Below are 15297 nucleotides of genomic sequence, written 5' to 3'. Positions count from 1 at the left end.
TGATACCAGTACAAAACTTTTATGAACAGAAGGTGTCTCCAATTTTAACTTATGCAGCTGGAAATGCACCGGGTTGCTCGCACGCTCACTGGGCAATGCTAGAGAAGACCTTTTGGTTAAAAGCTTTAGGCATACCAAGTGGTAAATCAACAGCGTGCATAAGGTACGAATTAGACTTAATATCTTTTCACGCAAAAATTAGCTGGAACCTGCTGGCCCTATTTCGTAAATCACAAGCGAGAGAGAACATTTTTAAATTTCAAATTCTTCACAATGCATCTTCAAACACATCTGACATCGTCTCAATGTGGGTTCAAGCGCTGTGAAAACCTTTTACTAGAGTGCGACATCAAGTTGGAAACTCTTCATGCCAATCCTACCACAGCTAAATTGAAGATCTGGCGGGCAGATTGGGAGATCATGTGTGCTGAAAGATCTGCCTCCAGATCGATGGGAAACTCACCCACTGGGGCAAGAGGATTTAACGGTCTACAAAAATATGTACATTTGTTCCCGAATTCCAACGCGCGAAGACTTTTCATGCTGTTTCGCCTAAACACCTTGAAAACTTAAGAGCGGACAAGTACATGGGCGTGTAATGTAGATTCGGATCTATCCTGTCGTCTCTGTTCCGGGGAAGTTGAGTCACTCAAACATCTGGTGCTGTTTTGTCCCGAACTGAAAGATGTGAGATCAATTCATCTGGGTCACTGGAGCGAGAAACATCCATCTTTGTGTGCTAAGGATTGGTGGTCGAGAATGTGCAACGGCACTGATATAAAGTTTGTAATGCCTTTGATGTCCCTGTTAGCTGTGATCGAAGGCAGGCTAATAAAGATCCATTGAGATCGAACTGACTCTGGAACAACGGTGGAAGAGAGGAAGATGGTTTTTAACCAGCTGGCCGCTTAATGTTGGACGATGGGATGTGAGGGATGTTTGTGTTTTTTTTTTTGTTGTGTGTAACATTTTAAAGGTTTGGATTGAAACCAATAAAATGTTTTTAAAAAAGGCCTTTAGAACGCTGCACTGTATCCATGCACTACTTTTCTGACATAAGAAAATGCACATTTGAAAGATTGAGCGTGATCCCTGGGCCTTTTCTCTATGGCAGCCAAGATTGTAGGCTCCTCTTAAGGCCTCATGAGGAGGATGTCAGTACCCTGAGAGGGCCTTCCTTATCTCAGCCCTCTGCTGCCGCCAGGTGTGAAAATGACATACAAAATACAAGACTAAAAAGCGAGCTGGTCTCCGAAGAGACGCTCCATGAGATGTAGTGCTTATTATCTGTATCACCTCAGACGTTAATGTAGTCATCAGATCCCGCCATCATTCCAAGTGGCCATGTAGAGAATAGCGGGCCTTTTATTGGTAGGGTGTGAAAAGTCTATGAATGTTAAAAGTGCTCAGAGGCTTTGCTTTCTTCCATTTCTCTGCTCTTTTCTTCCCACTTCTCTTCTCTACTCCTGATAGGGAGTCCTTTTCTTCACCTCTCTCTGTAAAATAGGGTTCTCTTTACTGCACATGTTTCCTCTAATGGGCAGGGCAGTGGTCGAAGTGTACGAAAAGAAATAGTGGAACTATGTTCCCTGCTGGCCTACCCTCGGTCGCCACAAACCCCATTGCCACGCGCCCTCCCACGCACAATCCAATCCCCCAAACAAACACACCTGCTATTTAAGGCAATGTTCAGTGCAGTGCACTGAAGTGCACGTTTCAACTTCTTCCTACACTTTTATTTGAAAACTAAACCATTCCGTGAAGGTTTCTTTATAAAATAAAAGTATAGGAGCAGTAAAACCTTTTTTTTAAAGTAGAGGAGAACCTCTGCAACCGCTCCCGCCCACTTCCACTCCTGCTAATGGGAAGCCACAATGGCATTTTTCTTGCCTGGGGAAACATAGTATCTTATGTGGGATTGTGAAAGCATCTGGGGTTGAAAGGAGGCACCTGAGCAGCTCAAACAACCATCGGTAAATGCCCTCTCTCTCTAGATCCATTCCCCCTCACGTTATGGGAGAATATTCTGAAGGTGAGTGTTTGTCTCTTAATTCATAGCAGAGGGACTTAGTATCGCTCGTTATTAGCATCAAGTATCTTCTAGAAGCAGAAAGGTGTTCCCTTACTTTGCTGGTTCTTTCCTGTGCCCGAATCATTTATTTTGTTACAGGATTCAATTTCTTGTCTATGAGACCACGTTATCACCTCAACCTCGTTTTTGGCTGCACAATTGTTGGATATGTTTGTGACAGAGAATTTCAGGCTTCAAATCTTGACAGAGTTGTGAGACAGTTTTCTCTGCTTGATTTTTTCTGGTCTTGGAGAGTATTCTCTGACACACTTTTGCTCACTTGTTATTTTATGTAAATCTTCTTGCAACTTGTCGTTTTCTAGTTTCATTTCTGTGTCCATTTTGTCCAGATCTCTATGTAGCTTCTTGTTTTATTGGGAAGAGCTCTCCCCTTCCACAGAAAGGCACCTTATAATATCTCTTGCTATGCATAAACCCACGTTAACAGTCTCTCATTTAAATCTGGCCTCAGAGTTTTGGCCTCATCTATTTTGTTGTGTAGCGTGTCCTCTCTTTTGACACTACTCTGTGTGACATCTTTCTGCCTGTGCACAGCCATCAGTACTGCGTTAAGCTCCAGTAGGGCTTGGTGCGCAATCAGTCAGAGGGCCCAGGTATTTGAGAGACGTATGCATGCTTCGGAACCTTGTAAAGACATACACAATGAGCAACTATCGATGTACTTGGGGGTCTGACCCAGGGCTCAGAGTGATATTCTCCCAATGGTACTTTCCATAAAGGAGTAGCAGGGCCCTTTTCAGAGCATTGCCTGTATCTCTACCAATGGAAGACAATCTGTCCTGTGGGAGCAGCTAGTCCACAGCGTCAAAGATGTCTGATGGATCAAGAAAGATCACAAGAACCCTTAGTATTTGTGAAGATTTTCAAGATTCTACCTTCAACCTGGGGAGTTTCATGAGGGAGGGAGGTGTGTGTGTTTGCGTGTGTGTGTTGTGAGAGAGATGCTTACTGAACAAGCATTACAAACATTAGATAGAGTTCTGGCTGCAGATGTTTTTGTATATGGAATTTATTTTTGTTGATAATTATACAGTGTTGGGAACCTTCATTATTAGGACAGTTGAATTAGAAGAGAATGGACATATTGTAGTAGCCTTGTTTTCGGGTTGCCCAATGGCAACCATAGTCACCATGGGCAACCATTTTAGACTAAAGCAAGTTAGCCATTTTGTGGAGTCTAGCGTAAGAACCCATGCCATATTCAGGGCTGGACTGGCCTATAGGGAACTCTGGAGATTTCTGGGTAGTCCTCTGCATCCCGGGCTTCTTTTGTGTGGTATTTCCAAAAGTTCCCATAGTGAAAGGGTTGGTCTTGCTGAAAATATGTAACATGGGGCCACTTTGAACATTATTTCCAGGACCTCTTTTGGTTCCCAGTCCACCCCTGGCCATATTTCTCAATGGGAGCCGTAGGAGTTTAGAGTATGTTGAGAGTTGCTCTTCTTTTGCGATAGATGAACCTCCTCTCTGAGCTCAAGTACCTAAGCTTTTGCTAAATAACAGGAAAGTCCAATGCCTGCCACATTCTTAGCAGGCAGCAGAAGAATTACTGACGCACCTCGACTGAAAAAAGCACATTGTCCCAGCATTGGCAAATCTCCAAAAGATCCAAGTTCAGAGCACCTTTCATTGTCCATAAAGCCTTGTATGGAATATGGGCCAATTTCCTGACTTCCACGTTCTCCATCCCAAGAGGCTATCCAGTGGAGGTGCAGGGAAGATCTAGACAATGCCTTTTCCACAAACTCTCTTTCCTCTGAACTGTATATTTTCCCGACAATTTGCCACACGCTCTGATCCTATCCATGCAATGTATCATGTTATAAATACATACAAATAAAGGGTTTTAACAATAAGGAGCATGTTTGTAATCATAGATAGCTCAATACAAATGTTGTACCTATGCATACTATTTAATTTCATGCTCCCATTATGAGAGCTACCGGCCCATGTAAATGCTGTGCCACAGGGGCATTACAGGCTCATGGCAACTTCATGATGACTACACGTATTCTTTCTCTCTTCATCACATTATATTTGTGTGACAGTTGTTATATGAGTAAGCGGATGTGGTCCCGGAGAAGAAGTGGCCCCCAGCCATTTCTGCATTCAGATGAGCGATGCTGCCTAGGTTCTCAGATGATACATCCTCTTCTGCTCATTCCATGACATTACTAAGCCCACATATCCGCATATCCACAGGGGGTGCATTAATACATTGATAGTTGGAAAGGACTGGCGGAGAGATCTGGTCCCCTGACATGTTGGTAATGTAGGATGCTGTGAGGAATGTTAATGTCAGGTTCAGTGATATAGAAACAAGATCTTGTTGCAAGCAAACTATCTACAGGTCCACTCAAACATGGTGACTGATTACAAATCTAGACCCATTTAAGATTATCCACACTGGTCTCTGGAAAGACTCAACTTCTTTTCTCTGAAGAACAGGCAGTAGCCATGTGACAAGGGCCTTTTCCATCTCACATGAGGGCTCTATGCCCCTGGTTCTTTAGTTGGCAATAGTTTCAATCCTGCAGAATTGAGGTTGGATGTTGAATTCCTAATGTTTGCCTTTTATCATAGCCCACGAGTGAGGAAACATTAGATCTCTCTTTGTACCCCATTTGGTTTCCAACTCTACTGGAACAGGCATGGAGGTTTGAAACATTGTTCTAAAATTCCACCAGCTACTGAGAAACCAAGCCAAAGACCTTCACCCACTCATTTGGGACCAGACCGGGACCTTATTATTTAACAGAATGTGAGTCTGTATTGGGAATTGGAGCTTTCAGTATGGGATATCCTTTGCTTGCAGGGATCGCATGCTGCGAAACACAACCAAGAAACAGAGATCAACCAAGCTAGCACTGATGCCAAACCCTCCTCAACGGATAAAGCACACATTTCCTATTCTAGCTGAACCAAGTAGGTCATCAGATTGTAAATGGATGCAAGTGTTTGATTTCAGCACGGCAGGAGCCCAGCAAGGTAGCCCCTACAAAGTAGAATTCCCTGGAATGCAGGCTGCCAGAAGAGGCTTCATCAAGCACATCCCTAAGCTGGCTCATAGTCCCATTTGTAGTATTTTTCTTTCAGGTGCGGGATACGTGTAATAACCACATACGCACCTCTCTTGGAAACCCACTTAAATTAGATAATAAGAAATAACCATTAATCTAGAACAAGAAGGTCTTAAACCTCTTCCTGAAATGAAGGTGGTATTTAGTTCTGCAGATTTCTGCAGGACTGGACTTTCATTTCCTAACGTTTTAGGTCAGAAGAGAGCTTCTCATGGATCTTGTGTATTTCCAGCATGAGATAAGAAATGTGTTGATGGCTCTCTGCAGCTGCACAAGGGTGTGTTGTTGGACACACTCTTTCAGCTGCCAGATTAAGCTGTTTGGCACTAGGAAGGGTTTCAAACATGATCTTTGCACTAACCCAGAGCCCATAAAGGCTACAGAGATTTGAAGTTGCATGCTCCCTTTTAGATGGCCCCCTCACAATTTGTGCCACACATTCTGTAGTGCATGAAGGTGCTGAACCATATCATTAGACACATGCCCACATATAAAGCAGTGCAATAATGTAACATAATGTAACATAGAGTCAATAATGGCTATAACTAGCAATGGTGCTACAATGTGCTTCTGAAAGAAGCAGACAAAAAGTTGTCTGTTGTGAGAAGGCCAGAAGCCCGGCCTTCTCAAGAGGAGACGAGACTCCTCGCAGCCGGTGATGGGAAGCCTACCAGGGAGCGGTCCAGAACCAGTCCTACCCATGAGGTGGATGGTGGCAGTTCAGAGGGCCCCAATTCCTGCCCCTGCCCTTGTGTCGGCATGTTTCAGTGCACACCACTATCAACTAAAGCCATGCACCCTCTGCAAGATGCTTGTCCGTTTCTTTCTGTCTTTTCTAGAAGCACACCCTGTGAACAAAAATCCAAAAAGACACATTAATCCAAATCCAGTCCCCTGCATGTGTGATGAAAAGGCTTACACCAACCATCATCAAGCAGCAGCTATGATCAGCTGCGCAGCACAAAACACCCACAGAAAGGAGGGGAAGCTGGTGCACCCATGCTGTCCTATGCCGCAAACAAGTTCCAGAGAGGAGAGGGAGATCTGCTGATGGAAGTCACATTCATATGTGGCCAGCAGGAGGACTGTGCAGTGGTACCGGGGAAGACCAGTGAGCAGGTGCAACAACTCAGACAATCCCTAGACCACCATGGACAAAGAGGGGAATGCCAAAAGGTCTTCCACTTTGTGCTTACCTCTGGGGGAACCTGAAACTGATCCCCAGAACACAAATACTAACAGTTGCCTTCCCGGGTCATCATGGTTGTTCTGTGGTGGATCCATGTGGGAAAAGTGGGTGGGGCTTAGCCCGCTTCAAGGGGCATTCATGATATCTGACATTCCACCCTGAGGGGGCGACAGGGTCATATTGGCTAGCGAGTAAAGAGCAATGTCAGGAGAGGGCGCGGGTAAAAGGAGACAGCAGGAAGTAGGAAGTGTGGGTTATTCTGGTAAGGTGACGGTGGAGGACTTCCAAGAAGCCAGCCGGAGGGAGGAAGGATTAGTGGATTGTTGAGGTGAATTTTGGAGACAGTGAGTTATTAGCTAAAGAGTCGAAGTGTTAGCTCTGTAAGAGTGTGCATGCGTGGGTAGAAATAAAATAATGTATAAGAAGGCTCTGTGCAGTTGATGGTTCTGAGTGAAAGGAGGTGTGTGAGTAGTTGGGGGAAGGAATGAGTAGTAGTGTGGAGGAGGTAGTAGTATCATGGAGAAGGGAGTAGTAGTGAAGAGGATGTAGTAGTAGTGTGGAGGAGGGCACAGCAGTGTGGTGGAGGGAGATGTGTTGTGGACAAGGGAGCAATAGAGTCGTGGAAGGAGGAGTAGCATTAAAGTGTTGAGACAAGGCCTAGAAGGAGTGAGTAGCATCAGAGGGATAGTAGATTGGAGAGATGAGGGAGGCGAAGTGGGTACTAAGATAGAGTAGGAAAGTAAGAGGTGAGTGTGCTGAATAGAGGATTAACTCCAACAGGGCATTGGTAAAGCACAATTCCCAAATACCCAAAGAACACTAACAAATGAACAGAGTAGGAATAGTTAGAAAGTCCCAGAGGGAATTTAGAGAGCTACAGTGCTGTAGAGGAGCAGGTTGACATGTTATCCCTAGCTCCCGCCACCTCACCTCCCTGCGAGGAACCCCAGGAATCATCCCAATACTGCGTCGAGTGTATGAGAGATGATAGGCACTTAGACAACCGCTTCAAATGTACCCTCACACTGAGAGGGTGGAAGGATGTCTGCACCCACCATTGGACATCATAGAGCTATAAGTGAAATCTGACAAGATCAGAGTGATGTCATAGAGGAGAGCTAGTGAAACTCATTGAAACAATATGGAAATGGTAACCTGTTGATTAATAAATGTATATACACAGAAATGCAAGGTAGACGAGGCATATAGAAACTTGCTGCAGAGGAAAAAATAACATGGCTAGAGTGGCCATGATGGAAAGATGGACGTCGGACTTGTATTAAAACCATTCAAGCTACCTCTGAGACAGACTAGGACTGCAGAGTCATGAGACGCTACAAGAACAAGATTGCACCTATGAAAACCAAGATGGTCAGGAATCAAATAAATTGTCATAGCTGGTTCTCTCCAGAATTAATAAAGCTTAAACAAGAGAAGAGGAGAGCAGAACCAACATAGAGTAAAAATCGAAATGAGAAAATAGAACTATTTGGAAGAACATAGAAAAATGTTATAAAAAGGGTATCTGTGACACAAAAAAATAATTCTTTAATGGAGAAATTGGGAAGGCAGTTAATAACACACAGAAGCTTTTTCGAGATTTTGAAGGGTTTAGAAAAGCCGCAGGTTGAAGCTTTTCTGCCTACAAATGAGGATTGTATAAGAATACAGCAAGCCTTTGCAGACAAGGTGTGAGGGACATATACAAAAATTACAGCAGAGTCTACCCCAGACATCTTGTCTGAGACAGATGTGAGAATTGGAGGGGAAAGTTTCCCACTGTTTAATTTCTCAGCTATCTCTGTTAAAGATATGGAGAAGACATTGATGAAAATGCGACCGACATCCTGCGCCAGGGATTTTATTGCAGCAAAAATTATCCTGAATAATGTTGATATTTCTGCACCATTTTTGACACAATTTTACAAACGCCACCTTTATATATGATACTATTCCTGAGAGTATCAAGTCCCACATTACAAAAAAAGAAGGGACTAGACCCCGTGGACGCAAGCAATTTGAGGCCTGTTACAATGTCCCATTTCTTTTAAAGATTATAGATAAGGTGGCCACGATACAGTTTCAGGAATACTTAGAGCAGGAAAATATTTTACATTCAAGACAATTAGGGTTCAGGTCCAATTATGGAACCGAGAGTGCGCTCTTGGACTTACAGACCCAGATGCTGGGAATTGTGGATCGGAGTAAAGCCGGGCTACTGATGCTGCTCGACTTGTCAGCAGCTTTTGAACTTTTAGATCATCAAAAGCTTTTGACTACCTTGTCAACCGTGGGCTGCTGCTCAAAGGATACTACTATTGCATGGATTCAATCTTTCCTCTCAAATAGAAAGTCAAGGGTCTGCTGGGGTCAAGCCACATCTATGGATAGAATATCCACCTGTGGAGTTCCACTGGGAGCGTGCCTGCCCCCGCCCTTTATAACGTTTATTTTTGCCTGCTGTGTAGCCTTCTAGAGAAGATAGGGCAAAGTTTACGAACAATGTCGACTATACACAACTCTTGATAGAGCTGTGTGGATATTACATGGAGGACACCAGGAAAATTCAAAGCATTTATAAAATTGTGAAAGATTGGGTGACCGCCAATTGGCTATGTTTAAACAGCGGAAAAACTGAGATTTTGATTTTTGGGTCACCACAAGCCAGAACAAAACTGGATCCAGGCTTTACAAGCTTCACTATTGATGGGTACGGTATCAAAGCACAGGATAAGGTGAAGACCCTGGGTGTGATGTTGGAAGCAGCCTAGGTGCTGAGGCTCAAGTAGACAGTGTGGTGAAGAAATCCCAATACGAACTCAGACTGTTGAGATTGGTAAAAACCATATGTTACTAACAAGAATGGTGAAATTCTAGTCCAGGCAATTAGTATGCCCAGACTAGACTAGTGCAATGCGCTGCTGGGAGGCGCCAATAAAAGCTGCATAAATACATTTCAAATTTTGAAGATTGATGCAGTACATTTTATTAAAAACCTATCATGAAGACCATGTGGCCACTGCCAGAAAATAATTGCATTGGCTGCCAGTTGTTGGATCTGCACCATCTTACCTTAAGGAAAGCATTGCCTTCCAAAAATATAGGAGAAACACGAGATAGAGTAATACCTTTCGGGATATTTGCCCTAAGGTTAAGAGAACAAGAGGGATCGGTTATTCTTTTCCAGTCCAGACAGCTAGTGCCTTGAATGTACTCCTGGTGGACCAATGAAGAGATAGTAATCTCCTCACGTTGCACAAATGATTGAAGACATTGCTTTTCAATTGAAACAGCCTCACTCGTGATTAAGATCCCAGGTCAGAAGTGTCTGTCTTACGTGTGTGTCTCTCTTTCTGTGCGCCCTGATGTCTGTGGGCTGTGGCGTTTAATAAATAGATAAATACATTTTTTAAAATAAAAACAGCTTTGTGTGAGGAATAAAGAGGAGTCTATTGGCTTGTAGTTAAATATGCTATTTCGAGGAATAATTGCAAGGGACAAGGGGAGTCAAAAGGATAAGCCATGTGCATAACCCATATTTCTCTTAGATTAAGTGAAGGAGAAAACATCTGCAAGAGCCAAGTATTAGACAATTAAAGATGCAGAAAGCACATGCAAGATGGAGTGAGCAAGTCTCCAGAGGTTGAGAAGTGTAATTATGCCCAACATAATTGGATCAAAAAGCAATAGATAAAAGGTAGAGATGGACCAATGTGTGGTCTCCTCACACGTGATTCAGAAGTTGAAAACAAGGGCTATTCATAAAGCCCAAACTAAGTTAAAAGCATGCCTACACTCCGTTGAATGTGCCAAAACAGAGAGTAGGCTTCAAGGTCAACTACAAAGGAGAATCCTTGGCTTGGGGCATGACCAATGAGAGATAATGGACTGATTGGGAAAGTGGGGAGTAGTGAGACCTTGCTTGTGGCACCTCAGTTTGGTTTTGCTGCCTTGCTGCTAGTGAGACGAAAGTCCATGGTTGGGAAAGCTTGCCAACCAATCAGAGGATCTATGTAGCAACATGCTAGACAATGTTGCAAAGACCAACCCGCTGCCATTTTTTGGCTATAATCAGTATTATACTTATTTAGAGGTATTTTGAGGTGTGCCCACCAGACAAGGGGCAGCCAATGAAGTTATTAACACTTATATGTACTATAGGAACATATGTTCCCTTAACCAATCCCTCCCTTCAATAGGTTTTAGTTTGTCACGTAGGCTGATGTCATAAAGGATGAACATCGAGGTATAACACCTTTGTATAATTACATTTGGGGGGGTGAATTACTGCCTGTTATTCACCAGATTGCCCTACTTTATTTTATGCTGATAATAAAGTAGTGCTTTGCCATATTCTTTGAGTCTGTCTGGTTATTTGGGTCTGAGGTCATTATTGGTCATTTCATCTAGCACAGTGTTTGGCATATAGATCCTCACATTGTTAGACAGTAGTGGCCAACCTTCTGAATCTACTAACCCAGGGTCTGAGAGGGACAGCACTTGAGCCCACAAAGACATCCTTAAAAAACCCTAAACTGCCTCTGAGATTTGGAGTGCTTCTTGTGCCATCTGTCACACTGTGGAGAAGATGCTGTCAGTGATCATGGAATGTGGGGAACATGCACACTTATTGCTCAAGGCCCTCTCAGTAAAGTTGACTTGACCACTGGGTCGTGTTTGTCTTTGCTCAAACAAGTGTCAGACATGGGGGGGGCTGGGTCTAACAGAAAGTGTGTTTTTCCTGCACTGGGTTATTTTATTTCTGGTGACTGACCAAAATGAGAACACATTTGTACAAGTTTTGTGTAGTTTGGTCTTTACGGACCTACCACATACACTAACAGCACAGTAAACAAGAGATCACACAAAGCCTTTGATCTCAGTAAGAAGCCACCTTCTGCTACACGTCACATCTTAGCCAGAGGGATCTGGTGGATAATTCAACAGGTTCGTATTGTCCCTGCCATTATTTTCATTCAATTCTTTATTGTGATTCTGGTTTGAACTAGTCAACTTTACACAACATAATACAAACTATCACAATTAACAATCCCAAATAAATCTTAAAAACATTAAAAGAATAAATAAAAACAAATACTAATGTAGTATAAAAAGAGAGATATAGAAAAATTCATATCTCAGTTCTTCAAAATTGATTCGTGCTTCCTCCTGTGCAAATATGCAATATATCGGTGTGCAAATTAGCAATTACTCCAGAAGAGACGGTCAGGGAATTTTGAAAATTCCTTCCAAGGCAAATAATTATAACCCTGCTATAGTAAGCAGCGTTGTCCCCCCACTAGTCAACCTGCGTAAAAGATCTCCATTACTATTATTATTAGAGTATTTATTCAGCGCAAATCTAGCTTTGGAAAGCAACAGAGTGTTTCAGAATCATACCCAGGGAGGGCCATAACCTCTTGGTACATTCGGATGTAGAGCATGCTTCAAGATTGTATAAAGGCAGCTGATTGGTTGAGATAGTCTAAATCAAGACTTTCTACTTCAATGTTTTACTCATGTCTGGAATAGCATATTTGATAGGCTCCTGGCATGCAATAATAGGAATCCTCCATTGTGAACATAGAATGCAGATGAACAACGTGTTTCTCTTTAAGAACAAAAGTCGAGATGTATCCCACCACCGAAGTTGACACATAAAGATCCTTCTCACCCTTTACGTTATCTTCATTTACTGTCACTTTCCAGCTTCCTAGAGTGAGTATAGTGTGGGGAGTGAAGGTTAGAAAAGGATGTATTGGGTGATCCGTACTGGAATGGTTGAACAGTCTTCCACATAGGCTGAGAGGTAAATGCTCAGTTGAATAAAATCTTTATCATCAAAAAGACAAATCAGATGGAGAAATTGTTCCTAGTTGAATCCAAAGGAACTTAAATACAACAAATCTTGCCTTATCTAATTGATGGGATCAAGAACTTCCTGTTTGTTTGTTAAAAAAATCAGCATGTTTGGCCATTCAAATGGAAAAGCGAGTTACACTAATATGTACAAAGGTCATAAATGTAAAACTGTACATAACACATTCAATGGATATCTGACTTGTGTACCAATGAATCATGTTAAATGCAGAGTTGAGCTATTTTCTTTCACCGGAAAGGGACTCATCACCAAATACGTGATGTATAAATATTATTGTTATGAGATTCCTGACAATCATTATTTCACCCAGCAAGGCTTGTGGTAAACCTAGCATTCCTGACAAAGCTGGCATAAGCAGGTAATAACTCTTACACAATAGATCACGTGAAACCTCTGTGAGCATAGCTACCGTCTCTTTATGTTCACGAATGCTACGACATTTTGTTAATGTCATCATGGATCCTGCTATTTGGCAATTTGTAAAAAAGTAACAGAAAAATATGCAACTTGTTTCCAAATATCCCTTCGGAGTTGGACATGTCTAAGATTATATTTGCAAACAGGGGCGATTGTAACGAAGTTGAGTCACTCAAGTAATAATACCCTGGACAATGAGGTGGAAAGGCACGAACCACAATGTGTTTTTATTTAATCCTCGTGGAATGCAAACATTGGTTCTCACACCTACCACAGAGGCATGAGCAGAAAAAGAGTAATCCACTCTCTGTGGTGCTATTACTGCATGAATTTCTCCATACTTCTCATTAGATGGGGATTCCGAGTCCATGTTGAACGTTAAATCTGAATGTTTACTGGAACACTATTAGGTGTACAAACAGATTGTACATTACAAAGCCCCTGAACTAGTGCAGACGTGTGTTGTGTGTGTACACGCAAATATGCATGGAGAAGCAGATAGGTATTTCCTGGCAATATGCTGTTTATGAAGAGAGTACACAGGTTTATAGGTGTTGGTGTCAAGGGAATAGCACACCCTGCACCAGTTACAGGCAGATTCTCAAAAAACATTCTTTTTACCCTTCTAAAATGGTGGCCCTTTTTCAGAGACAAACCAGGATTGTCTAACAAGTGGTGCCCGAATTATTGTAGTTGGGGCCCACCGCAGTGACGTTAACATCTGTAAATAGACACACAGCGCTGCTGAGTGGCCATTTAAAGATTTTGGGTGGGTGGGCCTTGCCCCCTCAGGCCCTACCCTGTCTACGCCTCTGCCCTTTATTTGCCATGAAAATGATGTTGGGCATCTTGGAATAGGCAAGAACCTATTCCTGGTAGCCCAAACAAAGTTTTCAATCAGCTCCTTCTCTATACAGGTGAAAGCCACAGCAATGTGTGGGCCCTTTTCCCCTGGGCAGCACTGACCTTGTCCTACTGCCTCCACAAAGGGCCTGTGAAAGCACAATTCATATACATACAAGAGGTGTCTGTGATCTGCCATTTAACCCACATTTAAGGTGTGCCAATAGAAGAGAAGGGACACCAGCATACTTGCCACCACACTCCAAAGGTGGAGGGGTCGCCATTATCGGCAAATCCTCCTTACGCTTCAGCCAAATCCCTAGCCCAACTTTCCCTTCCACAGAGCATCTATCATTCAAACTGCCACTATCACATTCACAAACCATCACAGCTCATCTGATCTACAGACCCCCCGGCCCTCTCACCTCCTTCGAAGAAGACATCATGCTATTGCTCACCAATAACTCCAAACCAAGCTCACAAACCCTCCTTCTCGGAGACTTTAACTTGGGCCTCTATGACACCAATGACAAAAATGCACAAGTAATCAATAACAGCCTCTCAGAACTAAGCTTCACGCAAAGACTCACGCAAACCCACGCCAAAGGGAGACAGTTAGACTAGATAGCTGACTGTAACTGTAATACCACTATCACCGCCAACCAGTCGCTCGCATGGGCCGACCATCACGCCATCCTCTTCTCCATTCCAAGAAACACCCTTACGCAAGACAAATCAATAGCCCCTGCTAGATCAGCCTGAAATACTAGAGATATCACAGCCCCTAAGCTACTCCCACTATTGAAACCTATCCTACAGGTGGGCACAGACACCAATCTAACCGAAGACCACACGCAGCTGGTTAACCTCTACAATACCACCATTCTAAATGCCATTGACAAAATAGCACCTATAAAACTTCGTAAAACCAAACCTCTTGCCCATCTAAATACTTGGTACACACCACACTTGAGATCACAACGTAAAATCAAAAGAGCGGCCAAAACAACCTGGAAAAACCTCCCCTCACCCCTGAACAAAGAAAACTTCCTTTCAGCAGCAGCGACTTACAAATCTGCTATCTTCCTAGCCAAGTCGGATTCCTATAATGATCATATTCAGAACGCAAAATCCAACACTAGGGAACTGTTCACCATACTTAGAGAGCTTGAATCACCTACACCACCGCCTATCTGCACTAAGGACGCTACCTGGTGTCAGAATATCCAGAAAGCATTATCAGATAAAATTGAACTACTACAACGAAAAATGGAGTCCAAAAAGGTGAACCCAACCAACAATCTTCCCTCACCTATAGCACCTACGCTGACTGACCATTGCAAACTAACCAACAATCTTCCCTCACCTATAGCACCTACACTGTTGACTGACCATTGCGAACTATTTAAATTCGCCCTACTTAGCGTCAAAGAAGTTGAAGAAATTATGCTTATCCTAAATCCCCCTAGATGTATGTGCGACATTTGTCTTGCACCTATCATAAAAGAGACAGCTAAGGAGATCGCCCCCTTCATTACTTCGATAATCAACACTACCTTTAAGTCCAACACCATTCCCGCCAACCTTAAGGATGAATGGGTCATGCCTCTCCTCAGGAAACCCACCTTGGACCCAAACAATCCTCCAAACTACAGGCCAATCACCACGGTACCCTTCCTCCTGAAGATCATTGATAGAGCAGCCTACCTGCAAATCCAGGGACACCTAGAAAACAACAACCTGCTAGGACTACGACAATCTGGATTCCGCCCAAGACATGGCACAGAGACAGCCC

Source organism: Ambystoma mexicanum, chromosome 11 (genome assembly GCF_040938575.1).
Source record: "Ambystoma mexicanum isolate Mex_15411 chromosome 11, UKY_AmexF1_1, whole genome shotgun sequence".
Classification (NCBI taxonomy): domain Eukaryota; kingdom Metazoa; phylum Chordata; class Amphibia; order Caudata; family Ambystomatidae; genus Ambystoma; species Ambystoma mexicanum.
Note: the sequence above shows the minus strand (reverse complement) of the source record.